Below are 16711 nucleotides of genomic sequence, written 5' to 3' on the forward strand. Positions count from 1 at the left end.
CGCATTCTATAGTCTGCATGAGCTTCTGGCGAATCTGGTCCAGAGGCTCATTATCTGGCTGGAACCCAGCTGGGTCCTGGGATCCAGCAGACCTCGCGACTGCTGTCACACCTGCGCATTCCTCCACCTGATGTGCAGCTGCAGCTGCTTGGTGCTCACCAGTATGTGCCCCAGAAACCTGACCACTACTGTTTCCCACCAAGGTTATGTCACTGCACTGGTGGAGGGTGGGAATGACAGCTATGTCGTGTCTATTGTTGGATCCTCACAGCTCTCCTGAGGTGTTCTTACAAAGGGGATGAGGAGGGGGCAGGGCCACCCCAGATGGGCTGGAGCCGTCAGCGGGAGAATGGAAATTGATAATTCACATTTGACAGGCCATCTGAGTGGCGGACAGTGGATCCTGACCTCCGCGTCATGCGCTGTTCTGCACATTGGTGACCGATCTGTCCTCTGCCACTACCCCATAACCTCCAGGGCCCGTTCCTCATGGGGCTGGAGACTCTGATGCCTGGCACCCTGCTGCTTGTCTGGGCCCTCCCATCGGTTGCGGGCCAACATCTCCTGTGGGTGCACATAGGGGTCATCGTTAGCCGCACGTGTGGTTACTTGTGGGGCAGGGGGGGGCTTGGGGTTGTGAGAGGTGGCTTGGGGTTGTGAGAGGTGGCTTGGGGTTGTGAGAGGTGGCTTGGGGGGGATGGGCCATATTGGGAGGATGGGGAGGAAATATGGGGGGGGGGGGGAAGAGTTTGGGGGGTGCGGCGGGGGTCCAGTGCAAACTTACCCGAGGGCCCGCTGGAAGTCATTAGCCTTCTTGCGGCACTGGGAGGCGGTCCTGCTGGTCACACTCTCCGAGCTGACGGTCACTGCCACTTCCTGCCAGACGGCGGTGGTTGCCCTCTGGCTGACCCCCCTGGACCCCCGGTGGAACAGGGCATCCTATCTGGCCTCCACCTCATTCAACAGTCGACCCAGGTCAGCATCACTAAAGTGTGGGGCCGGTTTCTGTGGTGGCGTGGCTGAAAGTGGAGTGGGGTTGGCTGTGCAAGAGCAGTTCAAGTACTGCTGTCACTTGTTAGCGGGTGCTGGCGAGCGAATCAGCCAGCGAACCATGATTTGCGGTATGGTTCTTGTGCGGCCTCGTTAAGTGGGTCAATTAACGTTTTATAGCAGTGTCAGTCTCGCCGGGCTGAGAATTGGGGAACTTGCAGCATTTCCCGCTTGCAACCACACTTCGAAACCATTAATTTGTGCCCAATGTCTCAAGTGTTCGACTTGCACACATTATGTCATACACACGTTGATTAGGGAAACCGGTGAAGGTGAAGTAGTACAATTTATGATTGCATCAGTCTCTTTTATGGCAAGCCTGTAGTTTCATAGATTAGTTGTTGCTTTAATTGAAGTGAAGATCTTGTAAAGCACAAGATTATCAGTGAGCTGTGGGGCTTCCTGTAGTTGAATTTCCAAGGAGGTTGTTTCTCAAGTGTCTCATCATGTGATCGTCATGAGTTCATTGTCCTGTTTGAAATAAGATGGATCATTATGTCCATTATATTTCATTTGTGGTGGCTTTCACGCCTTGAGAGTTTGTTATAGCTCATGTTTTGTATCTGAGTTACCCATTCAATTTGAACAGTACGAAGTCTTACAACACCAGGTTAAAGTCCAACAGGTTTGTTTCGATGTCACTAGCTTTCGGAGCGCTGCTCCTTCCTCAGGTGAATGAAGAGGTCTGTTCCAGAAACACATATATAGACAAATTCTGGAACAGACCTCTTCATTCACCTGAGGAAGGAGCAGCGCTCCGAAAGCTAGTGACATCGAAACAAACCTGTTGGACTTTAACCTGGTGTTGTAAGACTTCGTACTGTGCTCACCCCAGTCCAACGCCGGCATCTCCACATCATTCAATTTGAAATCACCCATTTGAATTAATTTCAGGGAAGGCATCGAGTCCACATCAGTCTGGAAAGTTTATTTTGTTTCTACTGCAGGCAGGAGAGTATTTCAATCCACAAAAGGAGGTGATCTTTGGGTGGCCATCATTTTGCAGTCTTTTTTGTGTTTGGTTTAAAAAAATAAAAATTAGTTTGAAGTCCAGACTATATTGGAACATGACGTGCATGATTGAGATAGATATGTCCTAATAGTAAATGGGGAATAGAGAGGAGATGAACTGAAATGAAAATCGCTTATTGTCACAAGTCGGCTCCAAATGAAATGAGGGAGTACAGAGTTAAAGTCAGTGATTCTGCAGTGGAATTAAATTAACACAGATAAGGTGGAGTAAACAACCAGCTGTTGTCCAACTGCAGAGGTTGGGTGAGTCCAGAAGCTATCTGAAGGACGAAACCAGGAACCAGGAGGGATGCAGGAAAGGTCACTGGCTAGAAATCAGCAGCTGTTCCTATTATTGAGTGAAGCAAATCCAAAAGCTTCTAGGCAACTGGGATTAGCAACCAATATATTTCTCACCATTTCAAAGACTTCTGCGTCCCAGGGCTGAGTCAGGCTTTCACTGCTCACTGCCTCCAGATTAGGACAAATGTAGTCTACTAATCCAGAATGAGCAGTCAGCATAAGCAAACAGCCAGTGATGCTAGAGGATAGATTTCTTGGTTATCATTGCTCCTTACTTTTAATGATGCAAGTTGATCAAAGGACCTCAATAACAAAGCACCACTCCAGTTGTCGTTGTCGCAGCTGTCATTGCTGCTCCTGAACCCTGACCAACAGATCCGAATACCAGAGGAGCTGAATTGAGGTCAGTTGTGCGGAAAAACTTCTTTAATAATGTCTAAAAGGAGACTTGAGTGAGCACTGCCACCATGTGGTTGAAGTTCTGCAATCTCTCGCAGACAAGTCGCTTATTCTCAATTTAATAAATAGGGGCAAATGTGCGTGTCAGAAGCAATGTTCTAGATATATATTTGATTTCTTGAAACATTGGTAATGGTGAGCCACTGATACAAAAGAGAGAAAGGTACAATTTCAGTGACCGTATTTGGGAAATATTTATAAGAAGATTCTCCAAGCAATGAAGCTGTTTATTGGTCCTTGGGAAATAAATGTTCAAATCAGTTTGTATGTAGACATTTTTGTATTTTAATTTGTCTAAGGGTAAAAAAAAACTATTTGCTGTTTTACTTTGTGCAAAAAGCAAATCTTATTTTGACTGCTTTTGTATTAATGTCTTTTTTGGGACACGGGAATGTGCCCCCACAGAAATTATCTAGCAATGCACAGTGCACAGAGTGCCAAGAGATTACAATAAACAACAAAGACTCTGCTCCAGGAATAATGACACAAGATAAAGTAGTATTGCAGTTTTATAATTCCATTTGAAATGAAATGAAATCGCTTATTGTCACAAGTAGGCTTCAATGAATTACTGTGAAAAGACCCTAGTCGCCACATTCCGGCACCTGTTCGGGGAGGCTGGTACGGGAATTGAACCATGCTGCTGGCCTGCCTTGGTCTGCTTTAAATGCCAGCGACTTAGCCCAGTGTGCTAAACCAGCCCCTGTTGCTGTTGCAATAACTGTCTTTTTAAAGGTTAGTGCATGAAAGCAAGATACACAAATGCAAGTGACCGTAATGAACGTTATTAAATACAATTCTTGGCATACTAGCTTTATGTGAAAATATTTAGGATGTCATTTTGTTTAAAGACTGGTGTGCCATTATCACGGCAACAGCTTTCATTATGACGACTGTCATTTCATTTGTTTAAAAAGAAGCTTGCCAAATGTTCAAGAGGTAGTTAGTTTTTTTTCAACAAGTTCCTTTGTACTTCATTTACATTCTCAAACTCTCAAGATGCAGTTCCATTGGTGTTGTTTGATTATATTGCTGGGTGGTTTCTGAAGCCTCAAAAACAAATGTTAGGTGCACAGGCTTACATGTACACAGATTTAAATTCTCAGATAACTGATTTGCTCAGTCCACTAAATACCTCAAATGAGAAAAATTCAAAGAGATCCACGCCAAAATAAAGTCAATTCCTGATGAGAAGTGGCTTTTAATTTTAGTTGCTATTAGCGTCAACTGAACTTACCTTGTTTAAATGACCATTTTGTTGTTGATTTTGCTAGCTTACTGGTCTAAGTATGCTGGAAATGTTTTTATAAATCAAACTAATTTTAATAAACTTATTACATGGGTGGCACGGTAGGGCAGTGGTTAGCACTGCTGTTTCACAGCATCAAGGACCCTGGTTCAATTCCAGCCTTCGTTGACTGTCGTGTATGGACTCTTCCTGTTAATTCCCTTATTTTCCATTTATTTTAGTTTGTCATTATCACTTTTGATCCATGGATATTTAATGAATATATGTCTTTAAGCCGAGCAGAGGAAGTGAGGAATTCCAAAGTTGTAAAATAGTACACTGTCCTATGAAGATTTAGATTTTGAACAGAGGAACTCCGACTTTCTGGTACCAGGCAGATCGGAGGGATTCAGTTTGATTGGTTGACTGGTGATCAGTGGATTGGCCAAAAACCGTATTCTGCCTGGCATAGACAGTGATTGGCTTGTCAGGTGGGACGTTTTCAGAGGACCCAGGAAACATAGAAAGTAGGAACTGGGGAGACCTTTCGGCCCTTCGAGCCTGCTCCGCCATTCATTATGATCATGGCTGATCATCCAACTCAAAAGCCTAATCCCACTTTCCCTCCATATCCTTTTATCCCCTTCGTCCTAAGTGCTATATCTAACTGCTTCTTGAAAACATACAATGTTTTGGCCTCAACTACTTCCTGTGGTAACAAATTCCACAGGCTCATCACTCTCTTGGTGAATAAATTTCTCCTCATCTCTGTCCTGAATGGTCTACTCCGTATCCTCAGACTGTGACCCCTGGTTCTGGACACATCCATCATCGGGAACATCCTGTCTAGTCCTGTTAAAATTTTACAGGTGTCAATGAGATCGCCCCTCATTCTTCTAAACTTCAGAGAATACAATCCTAACTGATTCAATCTCTCCTCATACGTCAGTCTCGCCACCCCAGGAATCAGTCTGGTAAACTTTTGCTGCACTCCTTGTAGAGCAAGTATATCCTTCCTCAGATAAGGAGAACAAAACTGCACGCAATATTCCTTGTATGGCCTCACCAAGGCCCATATATTTACAGCAAGACATCCCTGCTCCTCTACTCGAACCTTCTCGCATTGAAGGCCAGCATACCATTTGCCTTCTTTACCACCTGTTGTACCTGCATGCTTACCTTCAGTAACTGGTATACAAAGACACCCAGGTCTCGTTGCACATTCCCATCTCCTAATTTATGGCCATTCAGATAATAGTCTGCCTTCTCGCTTTTGCTACCAAAGTAGATAACCTCACATTTATCCAAATCATACTGCATCTGCCATCCATTTGCCTACTCACTCCACTTGTCCAAATCACCCTGAAAGATCTCTGTATCATCCTCGCAGCTCACCTTCCCAGCCAACTTGGTGTCATCTACAAATCTGGCGATATTACATTTTGTTCCCTCATCTAAATAATATATATTGTGAATAGCTGGGTCCTAGCACCGATCCCTGTGGTACCCCATTTGTCACTGCCTGCCAATTTGAAAAAGACCCATTAATTCCTACTTTTTGTTTCCTGTCTGCCAGCCAGTTTTCTATCCATTTCAATACACTACCCCCTAATCCCATGCACTTTAATTTTTACATGCTAATCTCTTATGTGGGACTATGTCAAAAGCCTTCTGAAAGCCCAAATATCATATCCTCTGGCTCCACCGCGTCAACTCTACTAGTTACATCCTCAAAGAATTCCAGTACATTTGCCAAGCATGCCTTCCCCATCATAAATCCATGCAGACTAAGACCGACCTTGTTACTGTTTTCTAAATGCTCTGCTACAAAATCTTTGATAATGGATTCTAGAATTTTCCCCAAACCAACGTCAGGCTTATTGCTCTATAGTTCCTTGTTTTCCCTCTACCTCCCTTTTTAAATAGTGGAATTACTTTAGTTCTCTCCAATCTGCAGAAACTGTTTCAGAGTCTGTTGAATCCTGGAAGATGACCACCAATGCATCCATTATTTCCCGAGTCACTTCCTTAAGCACTCTGGTATGTAGATAATCAGGTCCTGGAGATATATCAACCTTCAATCCTGTAAATTTCCCCAACATCATTTCTCTACTAATATTGATCTTCTTCAGTTCCTCCCTCTCACTAAACCCTGCATTCCCCAACATTTGTGGCATCTGATTTGTGTCCTCATTTGTGAAGAGAGAACCAAAGTTTGTATTTAGTTGCTCAGCCATTTCTTTGTCCCCTGTTTTGCATTCCCCTGTTTCTAATTGAATCGGATCCCTCCTGGACGCTGAGAAGAAGCTGTGAGTTGCTCTCTCTTTCTCTTTCTCCAAAATGATTTTTTTCCCTACTGTTTCTGAATCTGCAGAAAAGTCTCGAGATCCTGATGAATCCACAGTAAAAACCATTACAGACCGAAAGCAAGAACCTCCAACTGAAGGTCGAGACTAAAAGATGTACTGGAAGATGTCCACCTGAAACTTTTATCCTTTTAACTTTCGATATTAGTGCTAATATCTTTCCCCTCTGTATTTGTCTGTTTTGTGTGTGTGTAGAGGATGGGGCGAGTTAAAGCGGGGGTTAGGAATTAGATAATAGTTAACCAGTTGTATTTGCTGCCTATTTAATTGTAGTTATTGTTATTAATAAAATTAATTGTGTTTGACTTTACAGACCTGGTGTTTGTAGTTGTTGAGCAGCCAAAGACCAAAGACTTTGGGTGTTTTCTAAGAATTAATTGTTAATTTCAATTGTGTCATGACTCCGGGTCAAGTGGGGCTGGAATTGACCATGCACTAGCCCAAGGTGTCGTAATAGTTTGCATGTTCTCCCCGTGTCTGTGTGGGTTTCCTCCGGGTGCCTCGGTTTCCTCCCACAGTCCAAAGATGTGCAGGGTCCGTCGGCTTACGGGGATAGGGCAGGGAAGTGTGCCTAAGTCGGGTTCTCTTTTGGAGGATCGGTGCAGACCCAATGGGCTGAATGGCCTCCTTCTGCACTATAGGAATTCCATGATTGTGTTACATAAACTGAGATGGTATATTTAAATTTGTACGGTTTGTAGCTTAAATTGAGACAAAGCATAGTTTTAAAAATATTTTTAAGTTGTAAGATTGATGAATGATTGCCAGAAGAACAAGATATTTCTTTGAAAGCATATGCATATGTTGACCTTTTCATGAATGGAGTTGGATAGTGAAAGGATGGAATTATAGAAGAGTCGAGGAAGAAGCGATAACATTTTTGGATAAGATTTCAACAATACCTGGGATGGGAATTGCAAAACGGCAAGTGTGTTTTTTGAAAGAAATTGTAGATTATAAGATAGAAATTCAACTTGGACAGCAGCACAGAATTGACAATATCGCACGGACCTCTCATTCAATGCCTCACCAGATATTAAATTCCATTGACATCAGTGTACAACAAATGGCCAATGCAATCATGCCCTCTTACCAAGATATATTTCTATTCTTTTAAGTGTTCTGATTAAGGTTGCTCCTTTGCGTAGTTTGGATTGTGTGATCTTTTGATTATTGAACATTGTCTGGGCTAATTAGTATTGTTGTATGAACCAAATTATGCTGTCAAGTCGAATGATTTGGCCTCAGTTCAGATAAAAAGAATGACTTATTGAAAGGGATTACTCATAATGAGTTTCCCTTCTGCCAATGTGGATGACAAAGTCAAAGTTAGAATCCATGACCTTCAGCTAACTTCAATCAAAGACTCCACACCAGACCCAGATGTTGGCCGAGTAATTTATTGTGCTATGATTTAGCTTTTGGTGGAATCTGAGCTATATAGAAAATGCTTGCCCCTTTTCTGAAGAATATTTTACTGTAAATGTAACCCAAATCCTGACAGCACTGAAAAAAATCAGCATCTTCCAACCCACTACATCAAAGCTCTGCAGCAAATCAATAGCCATCGAGGAAATGGGCACTTGTGCTCTCAGCTGGGAGAAAAATCATTCAGCCAAAACTTTCAACTTATATAAAGCTCAATCAAATGGTACAATTAAGAACATTTTGATGCACAAAAGAACCCAATGAGATCCATCTGATCAGTTTCACTGTCTAGGCATATATAATATATATAACCTCTTGAATACCATTATTAAATTTACAATTTAGACTAAATCTAATTAATTTTGAAACATGGCAAATAACAATTTTTGATATTTGCCAACAGTGCTGTCCATCTGCAATGTTGGTGATGGTAAAATGGGAATATTTAATTGATTCTTTAATGAAACGTGAATTGTTATCGGTAGAGAAAGAGAAAACGCTGGAACTCAATAATGGTCAGTCAGAATCTGTAAAACAATAGGCAGGTTATGACATTTGATGTGAATCCTCGTCAATAATTGAAGTTAGATGGGTGGTTAAATTGAAAAGATTGGGATGCCAGACAACCAGCATCAAGTGATAGGAAATGAATTTCTAGGTGTCCAGTTCTATACCTGATATATGCTACGAATTGTGGATATATAGAATTTACTGTGCAGAAGGAGACCATTGGGCCCATTAAGTCTGCACCCTACCTAAACCCACGCCTCCACCCTATCCCCATAACCCAGTAACCACACCTAACTTTTTTGGGCAACTAAGAGCAATTTAGCATGGCCAATGCACCTAACCTGCACATCTTTGGACTGCGGGAGGAAACCAGAGCATCGGAGGAAACCCACACAGACACAGGAAGAACCGTGCAGACTCCACACAGACAGTGACCCAAGCTGGGAATTGAACCTGGGACCCCTGGAGCTGTGAAGCAACTGTGTTAACCACTGTACTACCGTGCCATCCATATATACCTGCACATCAGGGTCCAGATCCACGCAATGTAGTTCATTGCTAACTGTTGTCTGAAAAAGCTTGGCAGCAACTCAGTTGTATTAAATTGTGACAAGAAATACAATTGGACGGACTGCCTGACATTGACCTAGGCAAAGGATGGGACAAAGCCCAGTTGACTCTGCAAGGTTATCTTCACTAACATCTGGGAAATTGTGCCAAAATCGGGAAGCTGTCCCTGCTGTATGCAGTCATCCTCAAAATTGACTCAGAATCTTGAACTCTCATGGCATCAAGACAAAAGTGGCAGGGAAATGTCCTGCTAAATTACCACCTCCTGTTCTTCATCAATTTATGAATCAGGATTCTTGCATGTTGAACACAACTTGGAATAAGCGCTGAGGGTAGCAAGGGAACAGAATGTGCTCTGGATAAGGGACTTCAATGTTCTTCACCCAAATGATTCAGTAAGACCACCCCTAACTGAGTTGGAGTTCTGAACAACATAGCTGACAGACGCGGGTGTGGCATGTAGTGAGGCGACCAACATGAGGGAAAAGATTATTTGACCTCATTCTCACCAATTGATGTATCACAGATGCAGATATCCAAGACAGTATTAGTAGGATGGACCACCATGGAGTCCTTGTGGAGATAAAGCTCTATCTTCACACTGAAGACACACTCCTTTGTGTTGTGTGGCTTTACCCCATGCTAAATGGGATCGATTCAGAATAGATCTAGCAGTGCAAAGCTGGGCATCTATGAGGTGCTTAGCCTATTACTATCAGGCCAAGAGACCAATCCTGGTTCAACGAGGTGTGCAGAAGAGCACACCCCTCGAGCAACATCGGGTGTGCCTAAAATTGAGGTGATAATCCGGTGAATCTACAGCACGGCTATTTGCATACAATTTGCATACCAGAGCTGAGTGACCTTATAACCAATGGAATAGATTAAAGCTCTGCATGTCCTGCCATGTCTAATTGCAAATAGTGTTGGATAATTAACAACTCCTGGGAGGAGGATACTTAACAAATATTCCCATCCTCAATAATAATGGAGGTCAGCATATCACTGCAGAAGACAAGGTTGTAATGATTAATACTTACCCTTAAAAATGAGCACAGATGTAGGACTGGATCAGGTTGCAAACATAGGGAGGAACAATAATCTGAACTGATTTAAATTTTAGAAATGTAATATTGACAGGTAAAGCAGGGAAATCATCAGCATGTTAAAGCAGACTCCGTTCCACTGGATAATGCCAATGAGGGGCAGAATAGTAGGACAGAGCCTTGTGCCACATTGAACATTGGAAAGAAACTTGGATGTACCTGTTACATTGGGATTATGCATGCCTGGAACTAGGGTACAGTGTTACAAAGGTGGACCATGGAAAGTATCAATGGAGGAAGGTGAAATGGTCAACTATACTAAAAACCGCAGAGTGATTGAAAGTATATGGTCACACAAATCCAAATTTACTTCTTGATGACAAAGAGCGTCTCCGTTCTTTATGCAGGATGCAAACTGGACTGAAGGGATTGTTGAACATCAGATAGAGAGAGTGTTGTGGTCATGAATTTGGGTAACAACATGTTTCAGAACTTTACAGTGAAGGGAAATTAAAGCAATAGTTGAAGAAAATAATGCATGTGACTCTTACCCCAAATTTCAACGCTGTTACAATGAAGAGAAGGCAGATTTTTTTTCATGGGAGTTGTGCTTCGCTGTCAAGGTCAGCATTTATTGTCCACCTCTAGTTGTTCTCGAGAAGGTGATAGTGCGCTGCCTTCTTTGCTGCAGTCCATGTGGTACACATACACCTATAGTGCTGTTGGGGAGAGAGTTCCAGGATTTTGAACTAGTGACAGTGAATGTGTGATTAATATTTCCAAATCGGGATGGTGTGACACTTGCAGAGGAACTTGTAGATGGTGGTATTCCTATGCATCTAATGTTCCTCTTCTAGCTGGTAGAACCTGCTAGTTTTGAAGGCATTGCTGAAGGAGCCTTGGCAAGTTGTCGTAGTGCATCTTGTAGATGGTGCACACTGTTACCAGGGTGTGAAGGTTGGTGGAGGGAGTGCTAATCAGGTGGGTTGCTTTGTCCTGGATTGTTTCGAGCTTCTTCAGTGATATTGGAGATGCATTCATTCAGATAAGTGGAGAGTGTTCCACTGCTTGTGACTTGTGCCTTGAAGATAGCAAAAGGGCTTTGGGTAATCAGGGGATAACTTTATCCACAACATTTATATGGCTAGTAGGGACAGAGGAGGATTGGCACTACCGAACTTGGGCGATTACTATTGGGCCGCCAATGTGGCAATGATACGTAAATGGATGATGGAGGGTGAGGCAGCGGCGTGGAAAAGACTGGAGAGAAAGTCCTGTAAAGGGACGAGTTTAGAGGCGCTGGTGACGGCGCCGCTACCGATCTCACCTAAAAGGTTTACCACGAACCCGGTGGTGGCGGCAACATTGAATATCTGGGGACAGTGGAGGCGACAGAGAGGGGTGGTGGGGTCCCCAATCAGGAACAACCATAGGTTTGCCCCAGGAAGAATGGATGGAGGATTTCAGAGCTGGTACCAGTTGGGAATTAGGAGGGTGGGAGATTTATTTATAGATGGGACTTTTGCGAGCTTGGGAGCATTGGAGGAAAAGTATAAGTTGCCCCGGGGAAATTTCTTGAGATATATGCAGGTGAGGGCGTTTACTAGACAACAGGTGAGGGAATTTCCGTTGCTCCCGACACAGGGGATACAGGACAGGGTGCTTTCAGGGGTGTGGGTCGGAGAGGGCAAGGTGTCAGAGATTTACCGAGAGATGAGGGAAGAGGGGGAGGAGTTGGTGGGCGAACTAGAAGGAAAGTGGGAAGAAGAACTAGGGGAGGAGATAGAGGAGGGTATGTGGGCTGATGCCCTAAGCAGGGTAAATTCCTCTTCCTCATGCGCCAAGCTTAGCCTGATTCAATTTAAGGTGCTACATAGAGCACACATAACGGGAGCAAGATTGAGCAGGTTCTTTGGAGTGGAGGACAAATGTGGGAGGTGTGGCGGGAGCCCGGCAAACCACGCACATATGTTTTGGGCGAGCCCGGCACTGGAAGGGTATTGGAAGGGAGTGACGGGAGTGATTTTGCGGGTGGTGAAGGCCCTGGTCAAACCAGGCTGGGGGTTAGCTCTATTTGGAGTTGCGGAAGAGCCGGGAGTGCAGGAGGCGAAAGAGGCCGACGTTGTGGCCTTTGCGTCCCTAGTAGCCCGGCGCAGGATCCTACTCGTGGAAGGAGGCGAAACCCCCCGGACTGGAGGCCTGGGTAAATGATATGGCGGGGTTCATTAAACTGGAGCAGATAAAGTTTGCCCTGAGAGGATCGGCTCAAGGGTTCACCAGGCGGTGGCAGCCATTTCTCGACTACCTAGGGGAACGTTAGAGGGAAGACAGATGACCAGCAGCAGCAACCCAGGGGGAAGGGGGGGGGGGGGTTTAGATTAGTTTAGGTCAAAGATAAAGGGGTTTTGTTACTTGTGTATTGTTAAACATTTCTGTATTGTTATTGTTGCGTTTGCTTTGTAAGAGGGGAAAAATTGTTGTTTGGGAAAAATATTTCAATAAAACATATTTTTTAAAAAAAACATTTATATGGCTGGCCCAGTTGGGTTTCTGATCATCGGTGACTCCCCAGTATGCTGCTTATCATGAAGTGGCAGTGCCATTAAATGTATTGAGGAGATGACAGATGTGTTCCTTGAACATTACTTGCCATTTATCAGACTGGGTGCTGTCTTGGTCTTGGTGTATGCTGTATGAATCAATTGCCTTAGTATCTCACGAGTTCAGAGAGGAACTGAACACATGCAATCGTCAGAAGATATCCCCATTTCGAACCATTTGATGGAGAAAAGGGCATCAAATAAGCACTCGGAGATGTTTGGGCCTGGGGCACTACCCTAAGGAACTCCTGCAGGAATGTCATGGAGTTGAGATGATCGACCTCCAATAACAACAACTATCTGCACCTGTCCTCAGTATGACTCTAACCAGTGGAGAGATTCCCCCTCTGATTTTCATTGGCTTTAATTTTACTGGCGTTCTTAAATGCCACACTGTGTAAAATGCTACATTGCCATCAAGGCAGTCACTCTAATCCACTTCCAGTATTCAGCTCTTATGTTTATGTTTAGACAAAAGCTGTAATGAGGTCAAGAGCCAAGTGGCCCTGCAGATCCAAACTGAGCACGGTGAGCAGGTGATTGCTGCGTATGTGCTGCTTAATAACACTGCTTAATGACACTGTTGATGTTTAAGATTAGACTAGTAGCACAGTAATTGGCCAATTGGATTGTTCAGGTTTCTGTGGATATGACATACCTAGGCAATTTTCCACTTTGTTGGTTAGATACCAATGCGTAGCTGTACCAAAATGCCTTGGCCAGGCACACGGGTATCTCTGGAGCATGTCTCAGCAATACAGGAGGGAAACTGTTGGAGCCGATAGCCTTTGCCGTGCCATATCTTGATGTCACGTGAAGTGAATCAAATTGTCTGAAGACTGACTTCTGTGATATTAGGGACCTCAAGAGGAAGCTAAGATGCATCATCCAGTGGACACTCCTGCCTAAGGACGTTACAGTCCTCATTTTTTGTATTAGGCCCATCATGAATTAAGGTATTTAGTCGACTGGAATATCCATTTAGATTCATTAACTAAATATTGCACATTACACAACTGACTTGAAGACTAATTTTCATTGAGGATTTAACATTAAATTCAGTAAATTCCATTGTAGGTTGATGTAGTTGCAGGTCAGAGACTTTTTGCGCTTTGCTTTTCATAGTGGTCTTTGTTTAATCCAATGAGTAAATTTGCAGTCTTTTCAGGTTGAAGTGTAGAGTCCCTTTCAAAAGTTGGTTTCATAAAATGTATTTTCCTTCAACTCAGAAGTTAATTAGTCCAGCAGAATTAAAACAAATAAAACTGTTGAATTCCTGCAAGACTGGATTGATGATTTCATTCATTTATCTCTCTTGCAATTTTGGATTGACAACTTACCTGTTTGAAGTCGAGTGATTATATGAGTCAGCAGTCAAAAATTGCTATCTTTATGCAATAGTTCTATTAACAAGGTGGGACAACTTTGGGAATTATAAAGAAAGGGTTGTTAATCCATATTTAAATTACAGACAATTTTCCCTTTCTTATTGGAGCTGGTTCACTTTTTTGGACATGTCACCATTTTATTGGTGAAGGAGGGTAGGGTTCTTGAAATGGAGTCGGCCATTTTTGAGTTAATTTGGTACTTTAATGTATCTGCCATTCTGTATTGTCAAATAGCTGATAGCCAACTCTGCTGCTGTTTTGGAAATAGCTATTTTGCAATATCGAAACAACATTAAGCTAATTAGATTTTATGATTACAACTAAGGTAAAAGCTGTAGTTAGCTTCCGCAGGACCTTTTCTCATCAGGAATAAAGCATGAAAACAATTATACCCTGTAAGTTGCAATACCATACATTACAAAACCCCTATATTTGTTAATTAAATATCTTTTATATTTTTTAAATTATTTAAAAATATATAAATATGCAAACTCTTTCTACTTTTCTCATGTTTGCTGCCTCTCCTGCTCACCTACCCTCCCACTCACTGCACCCCCACCAACCCCACCGCTATTGGGAATGGGGCAGTCAGAGGGAGTTATGGAGCGAGTGGAGCTGTGAATGGGAGTGTTGGGAAGGGTAGCAGGAGAGAAGGGGCAGAGAGTTGGTGAGGGTGTGAGTGGGAGGGTTGGGCAGTAGGATGGGCTGCGAGTGAGATGGTAAGTGAGCAGGAGAGGTGGCGAGTGAGATGCCGCTTTAAAATTCTGCCAATAGAATCCCAACGCAAAGTGCACTTATCAACCAACCCCATTAACCTGTGATATTAATGTGGAATGTCTTAAAACGGGGGAATTTAAAATGGAGGCTTATTGTAGTAAGTGCATTTGAGTATAACATTAAATGGGCACGAACATTCTAGGTTTCAGTTCCCCTGCCCCTCAAGCCATCAATCACTTTTCAAAACCAAATTCAGCAGCAGTTAAGGGAAGTAGTTATTTAATAAGTGAAAATCTAATTTTTATTTGTTTGTTCTAATTGCACGTCTTGAAAAGTGATCAGGCTGGTTCTGCACAAAAAAAAACATATGTTGGAAACTGGAAGCATTTACTTGTGATCAAAATAATTGCTTAGGTAATGTATGATGTTGGATGTATTTGCAGAAATGCTTCACTGGAGTTTCAATCTACCGGTGACTGGAAACTGCTTTAGTATCGTAGGAACCTCTGGTCATAAAACTGATTTAAACACTTTTTAGAACCCAGAAAAAAATCCTTAATGTTCAGAATTAAATCTTTAGTCAGGCACTTAAATTAGTTTCCCCCCTCATTGTTCCAAATTATATGCAAGTGAATCTTTGGAGCATAGCTCAGGGAGGATTTGAGCCTATGCTGTTTCATTCCATGTAGCATACAATACATCAATTATTGGCGAATACAATATTATCAATTATTGGCGAAGAGGGAATTTTGCTGGTATCTTCAAATTAGAATTCTGTGTGTATTTATACATTGTGTTTCACAGAATAATATTGTAAATAAGAACATAAAACGATGCTGGTGCCTTTTAATTTTTGAGAATAAAACAATGTCAGTTTTTAAAAAGCATAAGAAATTGAAATTAATTTAATTCAGAAGTGTAATATAATTGAATCAACATTTTGAATTGTACAGATTTATGATTAAATAGAAGATTTAAATATATATAATTGTTATGCATGAGTTATGTCATTTTATCCATAGAATAATTTGTGTAATGATTTTTACATGCATAAATAGTAAGAAATATTTATACAATAAAATATTTATGGAATTCCTTATTTATGTGACAATGTGTCATGAGGCAGGAAGCTGAAACATCTTGCTGCAATTTTCTGCCTCAAATTTCTGAAACGATGGTATGAAGTTACTTTAAGACTTGAGAGCTACAACAATGTTATTTGTTATCATTGAATGATTGCAGCACAGAAGGAGGCCCTACTGTCCCTGCTGGCTCAGCTAGTCCTGCTTCCCCCACCTTTCCCCTTAGCTGTCACCAAATAGATTCTATTCTTGAGTTCTCTCGGACAACTGTGATCTCCAGCAATGAAATATTCTTCTTAATCAATACTTCTTCCCCTATATTTTCTAAACACCCTGTATCCAGGAATATTTAGCACCAGCCTGCCCTTTTCCAGCTCGGTCTGCATTACCACCAGAGCATTATATTCCACATGACTCCCTGTGTCTGCAGCTTACCAACCTTATTTACCACACTCCATGGGCACAATTCTCCAGAAAGATTTCTAAGTGTGGTAGCCTGTGGGAATATCCGTGAGCTTCCCGGCGCTCCTCCCAGCGAGGTCGTCAATGCTACTCAAGGTTAATTGGTCCACTTAACGAGGCCTCACTGGCGTCGCGCCACATATGAAGGCTCACCAGCCCCCCCGCTAACAAGGTTGAGCAGCAACTCTTCCTCCACCTCCCAACCTCTCCTTCATACCCCCCTCCCACCACGGTGAACCACTCGTGTGGCTAATGATGCCCTCTCTGTGTCTCCTTAAGAAAAGCTCTCCCACAACTGTGGGGAGAGGGCCCAGACTGGTGTGCCGGACATAAGAATTTCACCACCTTCGGGGAGCGAGCCCTGGAGGTGACTGGGGTGGCTGAGGACAGAGCATTCACCAACGTAGAGGCGGCACCAACCAGGGTGGCAGCCTCCCAGGAGACCACCTCAGAGGAGAGCTCCGAGGATACCAACATAATAGTCGCGTCAC

At 42.9% G+C, this 16711-nt stretch overlaps 1 protein-coding gene and 1 long non-coding RNA gene across 11 annotated transcripts in view; both read left to right on the forward strand.

Moving 5' to 3' along the window:
* The window catches only part of LOC140388101 (uncharacterized), a 65992-nt gene extending 59265 nt beyond the window's left edge, over positions 1-6727 (forward strand). Inside the window, exon 2 of the long non-coding RNA XR_011934087.1 lies at positions 6426-6727. This is a non-coding gene — a long non-coding RNA (uncharacterized lncRNA). The remainder of the gene's footprint in view (positions 1-6425) is intronic.
* Positions 1-16711, forward strand: part of plekha5 (pleckstrin homology domain containing, family A member 5) — a 525939-nt gene that overhangs the window by 130093 nt on the left and 379135 nt on the right. The gene's annotated exons all lie outside the window — the stretch shown is intronic.

The sequence above is a fragment of the Scyliorhinus torazame genome, chromosome 13, assembly GCF_047496885.1.
Source record: "Scyliorhinus torazame isolate Kashiwa2021f chromosome 13, sScyTor2.1, whole genome shotgun sequence".
In the NCBI taxonomy this organism is placed as follows: Eukaryota; Metazoa; Chordata; class Chondrichthyes; order Carcharhiniformes; family Scyliorhinidae; genus Scyliorhinus; species Scyliorhinus torazame.